Consider the following 15896-nt stretch of genomic DNA (forward strand, 5'->3'; position numbering starts at 1 on the left):
GAACAATGTAAAATAAATGTACACATTTATTAACGTAAATTCAGTTTACAGTGCAGGTTAATGCACTTCAGGGATTATTTCACTTCACAAATTTGATTTGCTACCGACACAACAAGGATAATCACAAATAATATATATTTTAGGGGAAAAAAAAGAAATATATATATTTAAACCAAACAAGCCTTGAACGTTTTTTGACCAACTTTTCGATCCCTCCCAAATGTATTTATTCGGTTTTCAGTGTCAGTAATATGCTATCAACATATTCCTGTTTACAGTTAAAATAAAATAAAAATGAAGAATAAAATATATAAATAACTTTCACAATAAGAAAAATATACAAAAGACAATAATAACTATGGGATGATAAAACACTAAAAGAACTTGAGTTTACGAAGTCACATTTAGACTGATTTGGACAGAAGACAAATCTATTAAAAACTGGTTAACCATGATATTTGCATAAAGACTGAGACTAATTTATTTTAATTAGTTTGTATACTACTGTAGCTTGTTCATTTATAACGATTTATCTTATCCTATCCTATATAATAAATCCTAATTCTTTTTTTGATTTAATTGTTTGTTATAAACTCCAATCCACAAAGTAACTAAAATGATCAAATACTAGTGGAGTAAAAAGTGCAATATTTGGCTCTTAATTGTAGTACAGTAGCATAAAATGAAAATACTAAAGCAAAGTACAAGCACCTCAAATTTGTACACTCAAGTAAATGTACTTAGTTACTTTCGACCACTGCACACAGGAGCTTTTATTTTTTCTTCTTTTTTTTTAACAGCTTCACACATTAGATCAACTCAGAGGCATGTGATAGTTTGGTATTTTCAGATTAATATGTTACAGAGAAGTAGTGAGACTTGCAGGTATCAGTGCAGCATACCACCCACATACAGTGAGGCATGAACAGCAGGCCTGTCTGTCCGCTGAGGATGGTAGATAATGATCACCTGCTCTCACCAGACAGTCTGTCTGCCTGAACTGATTGGGAAACACCGATCTCAAAGAGTCAGCAATAAGTGGAAAGGCAGCTATACGTCTTTGGCAAGGATCAGAGGGAATTTTGGGTTGGCCATTGTTATCGCTGTAAGGGTATTAATTGGAGCTACGCTGAATACATTTCTTAAACAATACAAGTTTTGGCAATGAATCAAAATCAAAGATAAGGTCTTGATTGTTTTTTGAATAAAGTTTATACAATACAGAATTAAGGGGACCATGACATTGTCAAACCCGGCCCTCAATAGTCCATGATTTTGAATTACTTTTTTATGGAGAATCATCACTCAGACCCTAAGAAAAGAAAACTCTATCATCCCATGTTTTCCAATGACATCAAAAATATCATGCTGAAACGATAAAGAAATTCATATACAATTATACACAATACATCTGGAGTGTTTAGTTATCTTTAATGGTGCAGTAATAAAATTATGTTAATTAAATAATCACTATTAGTCAATATAAGAATGCTATGCAAGGGACGTTTCAGGCCACCCTGTGTTGTTAATGAAAAGCTTGTCTCATTCATGTAGTCCAGGTAGAAATTATGAAAATGGTACAGTCAATCACAGGATGTTCTTATCCATGTTCAGGATCTTTCTTTTATTAAATGTAGACTTCACGGCCAGAGAGAGAGTCAATGAGCTACTTTTCCTGACTCTGTAGCAAATTTTGCTGACACACTGGTTCAGGAATGAGTTCCAATAGACTCGTATGTGTCATCTGCTCCCCTGCTCTGTTTTTTACTAATGAAAATGATAAACGGAAACTGGACAGCCTTCTGTCCAATTTCTCACAGAGAAAGCTAGATTTACCTCCTGATGTCATATGAGCGAAGCAAGGCGCCAGGCTAAACACAATCTGTGTAGTTTAAGCTATCTGAGACTAAAGAAGAATGCAGCAAAACTGCCAAAAACAAAGATCATGAATGGCAGGTTTAGACAACGGAAGAAATGAGGTGATGCAGTCCTCAAAAATCCTCAAACAGCCCTAAAGTCTGACCCAGAACAGAAAAAAAGACTTCATGGCTTTATTCAAGTATATCTTATAGACAGCATTTACATTTAGAGTGATAAACTTAAGTTTATGATAAAATATAATTGATGCGATCTGTTCAAAACACACTTCCATTTAAAGCGTCAAGAATTTAAAGATATTTCTTATTTATTTTCAATACTGTGTTTTCAATAACAGTTTTATGAATATGCATCATTCTTGCTGTATTCCTATATCAATTAAGGCTCTCAAGAACATCTCTAAAATCAACAGATTTATAGATTTTAAGGACAAGTTTGTCTCCATTTCTCTTTAATGGAGAGCTATCAAACATGCCACACTGTTACTATTTATTGGAAGGATAGAAACCCAAAATATCAGTAAAATATTACTTGAAGATGTCGATGATGTACTTGTGTCTGACTAACAAACAAAACAATAATTTGAAAATATCCAAATGTAAGTAGCTGGTCAGATCGAGCTGATATGTGCAGCTCTTTTTAAGGCTGTTTTAAATGCTGTGTATTGGTAAATATCTCTAGATATTGTGTATTAATGAAATGGCATTATTAAAAGCACCTGTAAAGAAATAATGCCGTACTCTAAGTCAATTCCAATACCTTTAATGTAATGACTTTTCACTAAACCATTCATGTAAAAGTACAGTTAACGGAGTACTCCAATCACTACACAATAAAATTAGCATAAAGTTACACGTCATTGATATAACATAATCTTATAATGATTATTTTGTTATTATTACATTGACAGAAGTGTTGAGAGGTATTTGGAGATATTATGTAACTTGGACTACGAAATTGTAAAGTATTTCGTGTTGGAGGAGAATTAACTGAATATGTTTAAAGATCATGTTTGACATCACTGAGTAGATTTCAAGGAGTTCTCGATAATGTCCTGAAACCCAATAACATTGAAATCATTATTTGAACAGAAATAATGTTAATATAAAAAAATAAGTAACCTCTATCAAATGAATATGAAATGTGTTACTTTATCCTGATCATTACACAATGAAATGTGGATTGTTACTCCTGGAATAATACAATTATAAATTGAATTGTACACAGCAACACATTTATTTATGATAATATATTGATGTGGGATAAGTTTCTTTTTTGTTCAGAATTAGAAAAAAGCACATTTTCCTCTGTTTCCTGGCAGAGAAAGTAACAAAGTACATTTACTTAAGTACATTTTATAAACACGATTAGTTAAATATTAGAATATTCTACTTCTCTCTCTATTACTGTCTGACAGCACACTGTACGTTTAGAAATGTTGTGTATTTAAAGTAGCTAACGAGACCACCTGAGCCAACATTGTAATGACACTCATAACTCAATGCAGCCTTCTTTTTGATGTACACTTTTAATTTATTCTAGAGGTACATTTGTTGTTTATACATGCAAAAAAAGTAAGTATATTCTGCGTGCTTTTGCTTGTAATGGTGTATTTTTACAATCAAGTATTGCTTCAGTTACCAGCAGTCAGGATGAGCACTTAAAAGAAAAACAAAAACATTGACTCTGGACCTGCAACAATCAGAAAGTTCCCTGCAATCATACCACGAATACCTTTTATGCACAGGTGGTGTCTACACAGCTGCACTAGTCCAGAACTCCTCTTAACAGAACAGGTGGCTCAACAACACCTCTGCTTCTCTTCTTCTTCTTCTTCTTCTTCTTCCTGCATGCTGTCAAGGGAAGACAAGTTGAAGGTTGTGTGTGCTGTTGAGGCAACAGGATACCCTGCTCTTTAGGTGCTGAGTGATGTCCAGCTGCAGACATTTTCTCAGCTCCCGGCTTTAAAATGGTTGCTCCTCTGCCCTTTCACACAGATTACACTCCTTATCCTGTTGATTAATCGTGCCACTCTATTACAAATCAATTTTGGGTCATTACAACAAAGCGTCACATTTGAGAGAGATAGTTTGCCTTTGGCTAATTATTTCACAGTAATCCTTTTTCACAGCCGACATTTTGACTTGTAGTAGGAAGTGCTAGGTGTTACTGATAACATTGAAGGTGGCTCCCTTGCATTCTGGTGTCCCAGTGAGCCATGACAGTTAGTCAGCGAGCCAGCAAGCACAATACTGAGGCCTTTTGATATACACCTGTGCTTTTCCTACTGTGAAGTGTCAAAATGTCTGCTGGCTTATTACCTATCATCCTCTCAAGAAAGACAAAGAACACAAATTAAATAATGTAACTGATACTCTGCAAAGTTGGCAGGTAATCAATGATTAGGGATTTCATTGTGAATATACTATAGTCGATTGTGAGTAAATCCAACGGGGTTATGTGATAAATCTCATCAATAACTGTAATATTAAAAAAGAAATTGAAATAGTGATACGTTACTATGGCATTGCTGTAACATGCTACAGAACTAAACATTCAGTTTCAATAATGGATTATACTTTATTATATATTTTACAAGCTGACAAACTTTAAACATTTAATGAATTAATTAATTTATAAATCAGGAACTGATCACTGAACAAAATGAACAAGCAGAAAAAAGTGTAGTTTGACTGCAGTGGGGCGTAGGTATGAAATTGGACACACCAGGGCACCTGTAAAGCTACAATCAGTGATAAAAGGAAATGCCAGTATGTGTCCTGTCTAAACACAAGTGCATGTGGCAGACCTCAGTCGACTCCTTGACTTACAGTAGTCATTTTAGGCACCACTCCCAAACCTCCCTAATCCATGGATTACAGGAGACTGGACTTCCCTCTGTTAATGACAGAACAAACAACACACCTGATCTAATGTGACGGGCATCAGACAGATAAAAAATAAAAGTCAACATCAGAGTCAAAACAAGAAGGGCTGAGTTTTATCTTTATTTATTTAGCATTCAGCATTTATGGACATTCCACATGCGATAAATGTGATCGTTTCTTTCACTCCTCTGACTCTGCTTGTTAGCTGAATTCCCATGCTAGGTGCGGCTCTCTCTCAGGCGATGAGATGCTCGAGTTGCCTGTTCAGTTCGTGATACCATTGACACATGCCTCCTCACACAATGCATCCCTTTGCAGGGTTCTACATGACTGCCTGTCAGCCAGCGATGTGCCAATCCGGCCCTGCAACCCACATCTCCAGTAAAACACTCCTAACTCCAACCTCCTCCTCTCTATGGTTTGCACAGGCTTCCTACATTTAGTTTATCACACAAACAGAGACTCCAAACTCATAGAAGATGATACATGTTAGTGTGGGCCACTTTGTCAGATCTTTGTTGTTTTACATCCTCAAATGTAGTCATTTATTTATGAATGACTTCAAACTGATTTTCTCTGAAAAGGTATCTTATAATAGCCATTATCAATCTTGGACTGATACTACCTTTCATGGTGGAGACAGAGAGTCTCAATCTCAGGTTTAAGGTAAAAATAACATTGTTACTCTCTGAATCTGTCAATTGCCAAAAATTGCCAAAAGTCAACAAGGATTCCTCAGTGACATTCCTCAGTGGCATGACAGCGTCTTTATTACTTGAATGCTAAAAACCTCAGTGTCATAGTCAGTCATAGTCCCAAAAAGTATGGTTTTTTTTCTTATCAAACTGATGATCAACCAGTTTCTCTTGTTTCCTCCAGATCAACCTGTTGCCACACGTGTAATATGCAAAGTGTCTCTAAAGTATGGTCCTGCCTCTTTCCACAGAACAACTGGTAGTACTGATGCCAGATAGCAGTGAGGCTTGTGACATCTCACTGACAAATAATTTTATAAATCACCGCAGCCTCTCCCAGTTAGCATGCTGAGTTATGGGGCTTAGTTCAGATCACATTTATCTGATAAAGACACTGCCAAGTACCAACCTTGCCTGAATAACCACGATGCACTATGTTCTCACATGAGCATATTTCTTTACTTTCAATTTTTTTCAGCTCCCTCGTGCTTTGTTACTGTTATTTCAGTATTAAAAACACACACCTTTTGTTAGGATATAATACTTAGGATATGATTGATCCTGGTTTAGTAGGTAAAACCTCTAGTATTTAAAGGAAAATAAGAGGTTGTCAAGTTTCCAAGATTTTAATTGACAAAGTCTTTGTCAGGCAAATACTCATGTGAGCACAAGCAAGTTAAACAGTAAAAAATGAAATTTGCCTACAATTAGGAGATCACATGATACAAAGTAAAACCTAATCCCCCCAAAAATAAACTAAAGAAAGATCTGTGACCCATGCAGGACATGATACACCATTTATATTTATATACAGTATATCTTTTGCAATTTATATTTTTCTCAAAAGGAGAAATGTGGCCGACAGTCCTTTCTGTACCTAACTGCGGTTTGATATGCACACTTTTCACCTTCTGTGCTTTAGAAAACGCACTGCAGTATGCACTCAGTAATTGTTGCCTTGGTTTTCTCCTCTGCCATCTTCTGGAGGTGAATGGAAAACACAATTATCATTCAGTTGAGGAAGGCAACAATTCTAACACCCCTCAAGCTCCATCACGATGTTGCTACGTTTGATGAGTGATACATGAAACAACGATCATGAAATACAATAAATCATCGTAAAAAAGACATTTCAAGTTTACCAATAAGATAAGGATAAAGTCAAGATAAGCCTTTAATGATCCCCAGAGGAGAAATTTGGGGGTTGCAGCAGCACAAAGACAGAGAAGTATGTACGGATTAATAGAGAAAAAGTTAAAAAATAACTAAATATGAAGTATGATAAAATAATATAATAGCTAAACATAGAATTAAACCTAATAACTATACAAGTGCGAAACAAGTCAATATTATAAGGCATGTACAAAGTCAGTACTCACGACCAGCACCTTAAACTGTTAGTGTCGTACTGTCTCTAATCAGAGTGGCATTGTGTGCTTATAACGTTTAGTATACTAGACACCATAATGTGTACTAGTGTAGTATGATGGGGATAGATGAGACATATTATATTACATCTATTATACATGTTGACGTCAGAAATACTGTTATGTATTACTGCAATATCACATGCAAAGATATATCAACTCTATGTAATAAAAAAGAGAATAATTTAAATTGTTAAGTGTTGACATTCTACTTCTGTTGTATTTATATATTCTGGCAGCAGAGGGCAGCAGACTGACACTCTTCAAGGCTGCAGAAGGAACGTGTGAATCTACTCATTTTTTGTAAAAACCTGTTGATGTTGAAGCTTGTTCTCAACCACATTGCACAATATCTCCCCCCCAAAAAAATCCCAAACAGCAAATTAAAACATTCACAAACCGTAAAAACAATGGTCATCATAATGCATTTTGTTATTACTATTATTGTAGTTTTGGTTCATCTTGTTGTATACCAGTGAATAGTGCACAACTGCTATACTCTACATCAGGCAGATTTTCCTGTTTTTCAATCTATGTTTATGCATAAAATCCACAGGCTTATGCCTTCTCAACCCCATACCATGACCACAGACATCCCAAACAAGGACTAAGTAGGCTGGATAATCCTTTACATGTTGATGCATTGTGGGGTGTAACCCATGAATTTAAAGACCATCAAAACAAAGGGGCCTTCTTTTAACTGAAGCAAAAACAGGAAGAATGTTTTGCCCGTTACATGATCGCAGCCCTAAAAAAATGTAAATGCATGAAAAATGTTTTGTTAAGCGCCATGGTGACTCCATAGGTTAAATGTTGCCTGACTTGGTGAGAAGGTTGGTAAACAACATCCAGCGCTGGACCTTGTGACCCCTCAGTTTTGTCATTCCGACACGTCCCGTTCCAGATAACTTTGAAGTCAAAGACAAAAAGAGGAAAATGTATCCCCAGGGTCTTTGGAATTCATGTGAGGAACCACAAAAACAACACTTCATCAGGGGCACCATTCAGAATGGTGATCAGCAATATATGGGGAAATTCAAATGAGAAGCATTGTGCGAGGGAAAAGCCAAAGAGATTTGTCTCGTCCATGGCCCCTTCCTCCTTTTTACCGTCCTCTCATGAGTGACTTTGATGTGGACAAGATGATTGAAAAACAAAGCGGCGTGGCTCGACTTAATTCCAGTGGAGAATAGGTTAGTGGGATGAGTGGGTGGGACGGGGAAACAAGGGGGAGAATGCAATTTCATAAGAGAGACACAAGAAAATCACATTTCAGTCAGTGTATCAGTCTGCCATGTAAAGGAGGGGGAGCGTAGAGGAAAGAGGGAGGGAGAGGAGGAGATACAGAGCAGAGTAAAGTGAGCGGGGTGTGAGAAAAGGAGCTCCAGTTGATCGCTCTTTAGAAAAGGCCCCCTACTCTCCTGCTGGGTGCTGCTCGGCTCTTGTCCTCCTGGTACAATGCTGGTGGAGGGGCTGCCCCCATTACCACCCCAGAACCCCCACCCCATGTGCCCCCCGACTGCCCTCCATGTGCTGGAGCAACGCTGACAGCCTGGACCACAGACCCCAGCATATGGAGGCCAGACCAAGAGGCCTGCTCTCCAATGTGCTCCACAGCCGGGGGTCTGCTGGAGTGGGCAGTAGAGCTTCATGCAACCACATGCTGTCTTCACTCACGATGTTAAACTTCCTGATTGTTCAAGACAAGCCAAAAAAAGCCTTACTTCTTGCGAGATCAGGTCATGAAGTTACTGTTGGTTTTTGAGATTTCTACCGCCTCCCAAATAGAAAATGTCTTTTTCTATTAGCAGACAATTCAACTTATCCGAATATCACTGGATAGATTAAAGTACAGGTTTTTGCTCATAACAATAACAATGGCTCTGTCCTATTGTCCCAGTAGGCCATGACAATTAGCCAGCAACGAAGCAGCTGAATGAAATTCAACAATATAAACTTTTGTTTTTACACCTGTGCTTTTCCTAATATGTCAAACTTCTGTGAGCAAGACCTATGAAGTTAAGAGTGCTCAAAACATTAAAGAAATGTATTTTCTATTAATGTCCAGAACACTGTCAACAATTTCCATAGAAAATATTTGTTTGATTGAAAGTGTATCACTGTTATAGAGTAAATCGTGATTATTGTTCAGTAGCACGGAGGTATATTGTTGACAGCACAGTATTGTTTGAGCCTCTTCAACCCCACTGACCTAACACATACAATTTGTATGAACAAGAAGTGGTCAAATCTATAAAAGGTTATTTAAAATTCTGGTACCAAAATCCAAATGTTTCCAAAGCTACGAATTATGTAATGCTCCACTACAGGGATATGTAGCCTATCAGAGCTGCTTTTAGATCCAGGTCCAAGTCTTCATGAGCCAATTCAGATACCAGCTAAGTTGAACACATACAGGGAATGTGACCCCAGTAACTTAACTTAAACATGGTGCAGAGGAAACATTTATAGGGCAATACAGATACAGATTTTTACATTGATGTTTTAGTGCAGCTATAAGAAAAATAACAGCTTTCATTTCAATTTCTTGCTCAATATAACTTTATTAACGTCTTAAAGAGGCGCAAGCAGATGCAGAAGAATACAGTACAGTATGTGATTTGTAAAAAATTGTCCCGCTGAATCATTGTCAGTGAAACTTTAATTAAAATATCAGTAATATTTGTGTTAAATACAAATATACATACAGGTCCATATTCACTTAAAATGAAAATGACTGTCATGTAACCATCACTCATACAACCCCTGAGAGGCAACAGGACCAACCTGTAAACTGAGCTCTTTTATTTACACTTCACACATTTACAAATCATCTAAACACCGTGAATCAAACTGTGAACTAAGTACACTTGCCGGTTGCGGCGACAGCTTTCATTTTTGGCCCGTACTCGACCCCTCAATTCTGACATTAACTAATGTTGACTCATGGCTGGAATATGTGGCCATTCTGATGCTAATGGCAGCTTTAACCACCCACTTAACCACATAGCCCTCACACCCTATACAACTCCACTCAACCTGATCCCAGTGTGTGTGTGTGTGTGTGTGTGTGAAAAAGATAGAGGGAGAGAGCCAATGAAATGCCACTCTGAGAGGCAATAGTTACAGGAATTAGAAAAATGTGTTATCCCCAACAAATTGAAAGACTTCAATTATAAAATTGTACATAATATTCATCCCCCCAATAGTTATGTCTCAAGATTTGTGTTTCTCGATAACAAATCTAATATATTTAATAATATGCTATGAAAATAAAACCCCAAAAATTCCAATGTCAATTTATTAATTCTACTGGGAAAATTCATAAAGTCAAGTTCTTGTCACCTACACTGTAAGAAACGTACTGTGAAATTCACAGTTATTAACTGGCAGCAATTGACAAGTTACTTACTGTGAAAAATAATCACAGTAACTAACTGGCAGCAATTGACAAGTAACTTACTGTGAAAATGAATCACAGTAACCAACTGTGAAAAATAATCACAGTAACTAACTGGCAGCAATTGACCAGTAACTTACTGTGAAAATAATCACAGTAATTGTTACCATGTATTGTATTTTTTAATACAGTAGCAGTTTTAGATTGTGAAATCAAACAAAGTAACTAAAGTATTTACTGCATTTTTAATTACAGTAGTAGTGTTATAACCGTAATATAAAGAACAGTAATCTCCAAGTATTGTAATTGTTTTGACGGTTATAGTGTTTAAACTGTAAAATAAAACACAGTAATATCAAAGTACCGTTTTTTTTTACGGTACTACTGTTTAAGCTGTAAAATATAAAATAGAATGTTGTATTTGTAAGTTACAGTATCTTAATGGCGTAATTTACATATTACCAGTATTCTGCTGTTAAAATAAAATATCACTATCTTAAAATACACCCATTTTTAAGCTTCAACAATAACTGTGGGGAGACAGCAAACGATACATTTTTAACAATTTATTCTTAATTGTTGAACAGTAGCAAGGATAACATTATTCCTGTGCTTGCGAGTATACCATGGCTTCAACAAACAATGCACTAGGAATTTTGTTTTCTTTTGATAACCCAATGACAATTATCTTCTTCTGAAATGTGCATAACTGACAAGAGCTGTAATCTCTAAACATTTACAATCACAAAACGATGGATATTAATATCCAAAAACATGAATATTGCAACATTTGAAACCGTGGCGATAACAAAAACACAAAAATATGAGGCCTTTTCTTCTGCCAATTTTAGATATGTTCTGTTATTGAAAAGGCACCATTTGGTAAATATATTACACACATTATTCTTGCATAAAACACATTTTAAAAAACTTTGAATACACAAAACCAAATGCAAAAATGGTGCCAAACTAATTCATTCCCCTGAAATCCACCGATCTTACTAAACATTAAGAGTGTAGAGGAATTGCCACAGTAAGAAGGGGCCAATAAACCAAGTGCTGTGACAGTTAACATGTACTCTACAGGAGGAATTTGAGGTAGACAGCTTAAAAAGTAACTCTAGCTGTCTCTCAACTTTTAAGTATTAAATCTCTTTTTGAGAGCTTTTGTGCATTTACTTCTGGGTAGATATAATACACAAATATCACACAAAAAAAAGTATTACATCTCCATGAAAACCTTAATGCTAACTGCAAAAACAGTGTACTATACACATTAGTATACAGTGCAGTTCATACTTAACAATTGGTATATTTTATAGAAATTGAACCAATCATATGCATCAGTGACAGTTCCATTTAAAACAATGATAGTAACATCTTAATAATACTGTTTCCCCTTTACATACAAAGAGAGCTCACCCTGTTCCACGGACGAACTGAGGTGACTTCACTGAGCAAAGTAGTCTGTGGCTCCTTGCCTCTTAGTGAGTCCGTCACTATTCAGTCCATCAGCTCCACAGTGCAAAATGAATAGCAGATCCCTGAAAAAACAACAAAAACAATAGCAAATAAGAAATTAACTTAATTTGAGTGGATGAAGCAGGGATTAAGGAATATTATTTGACCTGTGGGAGATCAATGTCCCACATATATCTTTAGTGGTGTGAAGGCAATCTGGCATTCATGGGGTGGTCACCAGTGTGGGGACAGGTGTATATATTTTTTTGTTGTGGCGTGGGGGGGGGGGGGGGGGGGTTACATACACCTAGGTTACAGTCGGCCCTTTCCAGCAAACTGATGCCTGAACTGTATTATAAACAAGGTTTTGCTACCAGGCGAGCAATGTCCATTCCAACCACATCTACTGGCATAAAAACAGGAAGTCAGTGGTAAAGTAGCCTGCATCTTGCTTGACTTAATTGGCTGCCTCTGTCAATTGTAACATTGACAAGCAGTGCGACTCCGCACCTGGTGCTGAAAAGTTGAGAATATTTTATCTAAGGTGCGCACGGTGTATGAAAGGAATGCAATGATTTTGCAGGTGACGCGTTTTAGCGACGCGTCTTGGTGTAGTCAGTGTGAAAATTGGAGGTTTAGTAAAACTCACATACTGTTGTGAGGAGGAACTCTGCTTTGTCTGTGTGCATGCCTGTTCTCTCACTGCCACCAGTTCATCAGTTCTAAGTTATCTAAATATTTTAAGTTGAAGTTCGCTCAAACAGACACACACGGATAAAATAACACGGAAGAAAAAAACGAGGCCACATCATCTTTTATCTGTAGAGCTAAAATCAGTAAGCCACGCTTGCTCTGGTTACTGATATGCTACATGTATATATGCAGATTTACAGTGCATATAAACCTGTTGACACAGTTGGCGCAGATGAGTTCAATAGTATATGGCATCAGAAAAAGCCACATTCTGACAGATTAACTTCCAGCGTGCAATAGTAATAAAACTCAATTCAGAGTTTATGAGTGTTATTTTACAGATTTCTTAAATTTTACTGTTGTTGGACAGAGTTTAACATATGTAATGGGCACTTAGTGGTGGTAATGTTTACGATTACTTACTTACATTCAATTGTTTGTTTTTGCTGTTGCATGCTGGGAAATCTAGCAGATACAATATAAAACTTTTAATCTTACACAATACTCCATTCAATTCTATGCCATTAGACAATATACATGTATATATATACGTATATTTTTTTTCTTTAAAGGCCATGTTATTATAAGAGCCTCACCTCCATCTGGTTATTCTGCCAGTCAAATGCAGTGAAGTCCCTCATGAAGGATTTGACGCGTTGGTTCATATCTGATGTCTTGCGCTTTACTGGTCTTCCACTTTCCATTCTTTTCTTGACCTTGGCACTGCATTTGCTGGAGTCTGGATTTACCCTGACAAGGAACCCAATACAAATGAAAGTTAATATTTAGAACCACCAAGCTCATCAGTCTTTTCAGGGCATATCAACAAGGTCATACAACGATCAAACTCTTTTTAGATAATAATTGGGCAAACGGTTTTTACAGCAAAATCAAATAGATGCTGATTGTAAGAAGTCCTATTCTTGTATTGTCCGCAAATGCCACCTAAATGCAAGTACGGTGATTTTTACCTGGTCAATGCTACAAGCAGACTTTAATGGAGAAATGCAGGTAATGCAAATGCAAAGAAACGTGATGTACATAAGAATTTATAACAATACCTTTGTATACGTTGTGGCTGCTTCCACCTGATACTCAAGGGCCAGGGCAGTTGTGAAATCTGGCATGGGAGGTAAATATGTGATTACCACACGGCCTTCTATGGACAGCATCCACCTGTTCGCAGACATACATACAATAAACATGTGCTGTACATGATTTAAAAAGTCCAATCGTGGAAAGTGAGCATATTTGTTTAATCACTCTTATTATAAACTGTAAAACTTACAATCCGTGCCTCTCCACCAAGTCAGAGACGCAAACTTTGACAAGTTTCAGCCTGTTTTTTTCTGTAACAATGGCCTGAGTTTGGAGTTCCTCAAATATTTCAGGAACTTTCTTATCGAGGAGCGGTCTCAATCCATCCTATACAAACGGTTCCTTTGTAGGCTGAAAAGAGAACTAAGAGCAAAGCCGAACAAAGCAGAAATTTAGACTAATTTCCATGAGATTCTTCGAAACTAAATTTGACAAGATGTACACATAACCCCAAATAATATATATGAAAATGTACCGAGTAAGACAGACTTCTCTTGCAACAGGTAGAAAATGGGCACTTGGAATCTGTCAAGGTAACTTATCTGTACACTACTATCAACATCAGTAAACTCTTGGAAATCTGAGTTAAATTTTAAAATCCTTTCAAGGACAAATCCCAATTCGCTCGTCTTTTCCAGAAGTTGGTTTGTGCTTTGGACACAATTTTTCTTTTCAATTCTTTACCATTCTGTAATGTGGTTGCGAGGACTTTCACAGATTCATGCTGCTCTTGTCTCCCTTCCTGTAAACAACAAACAAAACACACGTTAAGTACCAATCAAATGTATTGTGGTATTGACTAAATATATTCATTTATCCAGTGTTTTCCACTTTTAGAGGGTAAAGATGCTGCATCACGCATTCACAGAAAGGGAGGTCACCTAATCTTTAGTCAAATAATCAAAACTCACTACAGGGACCTTTTTTATTTGAAAAAAAACACACCGTTGCTGAATTATATTAAATATAAAAATTCAAAGAAAATTCAAATGGCATGAGAGCTATTGTGCTTATACTACAGTGCACCATTTCAACATAATACAGTTTCAGAATAAGAGCATCTACTCCTGCCTGCCAGCACATGCAAGAGGAGAGGGAGACATGGGCCCTGAAGCTCTCCACAGATTTTATATTCATGTGCTTAAAGGTCCTTCGCCCTATAGCCATATAACGGCAGGGAAAGCCCTGCCGTTATATGGCTGTTCAAGCCAATTGGCCTGTTCAAGCCAATTGTAAACAGCTAGCTAATATTAGTTCCATGTAGGTTAATGGCACACTTAGTTTCTTTAACAAATCAAACACAGTTAACCCAAACTTTACATTTAATAACGTTACAGCTTAACCACTTAACGATACTTACTTTTCCTCTGCCCCATCGCTAACACCTGTCTGCTCTAAGCGCATCTAAGTCACTCTATCTACACCTCAACACCCACACACTGACGTTAAAGTTACGCACTTTCGCGCCACTTCTGACGGAACAATGAATTAAATATAACAAAGATAGCTAGCTAGGCTTGACCAACCGAGTGTTTGCTAGCTCACAAATGCTAACATGAACTGACATGACATAACGCTCATCATAATGGCCAGAACATAATTTACCCAGGCAGTTAAAGAAGCTAGCTAACGTTAGCTATCCAATATCAGCTAGCAGAGTCATTCATTCAACGTTAACCACTAGCTTAACTCAGTTCTTCAGCTAACTAGCTGATAGCTAATGTTAGCCAGATGGCTAGATACTGTTGGCAAACTATTTTAAGAGATATAATGTTAACGTTACTCACTTAAATTAATCTTTACCGATATCGAACCAGCTCTGTGTCATCACAGTGTGTGCAGACGTTCGCGCCGTACAGCAGCGCCCGGAGCTCTCTCCCCCCCATCAGCCGCACAGGCGGCAAGCGGGCGGGGAGCTCCGAGCGCTACAGCACGGGGCGAAGAGTTTCACCGGGCGCCGCTGGACTGCACACACTACGTTACACACACTTCCATTAAAATATGGGGCCACTGTTTTGGTAATATAACCAACGCCAACAACTCACCGCTAGTGTTGGAATGTCCTCCTCTGAGACGTCCATCTTCTTTGGCAGCCAGCAGTGAAAAGAGCAGCTTGACGGTTGCAAGTTGAAACATTTGAAATAGCTCAACCGTGATTGGTCAAGGCAGTCCACTGTTCCCGCTTTACCGAGTCTCAGGAGGATACACGTTTTATATTTGCGTTTATTTGGAAAGCAATAATTTGATTTCAAGTCCATTTTCAGATGGCTTATTCATACATAAAATATTTAAAATTGTAGAAACTGAATTGTCAAAAAACACATTTTGCACTCAACAACACACTCATGTGTGGGCT

This window comes from Anarhichas minor, unplaced genomic scaffold, assembly GCF_050575085.1.
Source record: "Anarhichas minor isolate MPS153535 unplaced genomic scaffold, ASM5057508v1 ptg000003l, whole genome shotgun sequence".
Taxonomy (NCBI): Eukaryota; Metazoa; Chordata; class Actinopteri; order Perciformes; family Anarhichadidae; genus Anarhichas; species Anarhichas minor.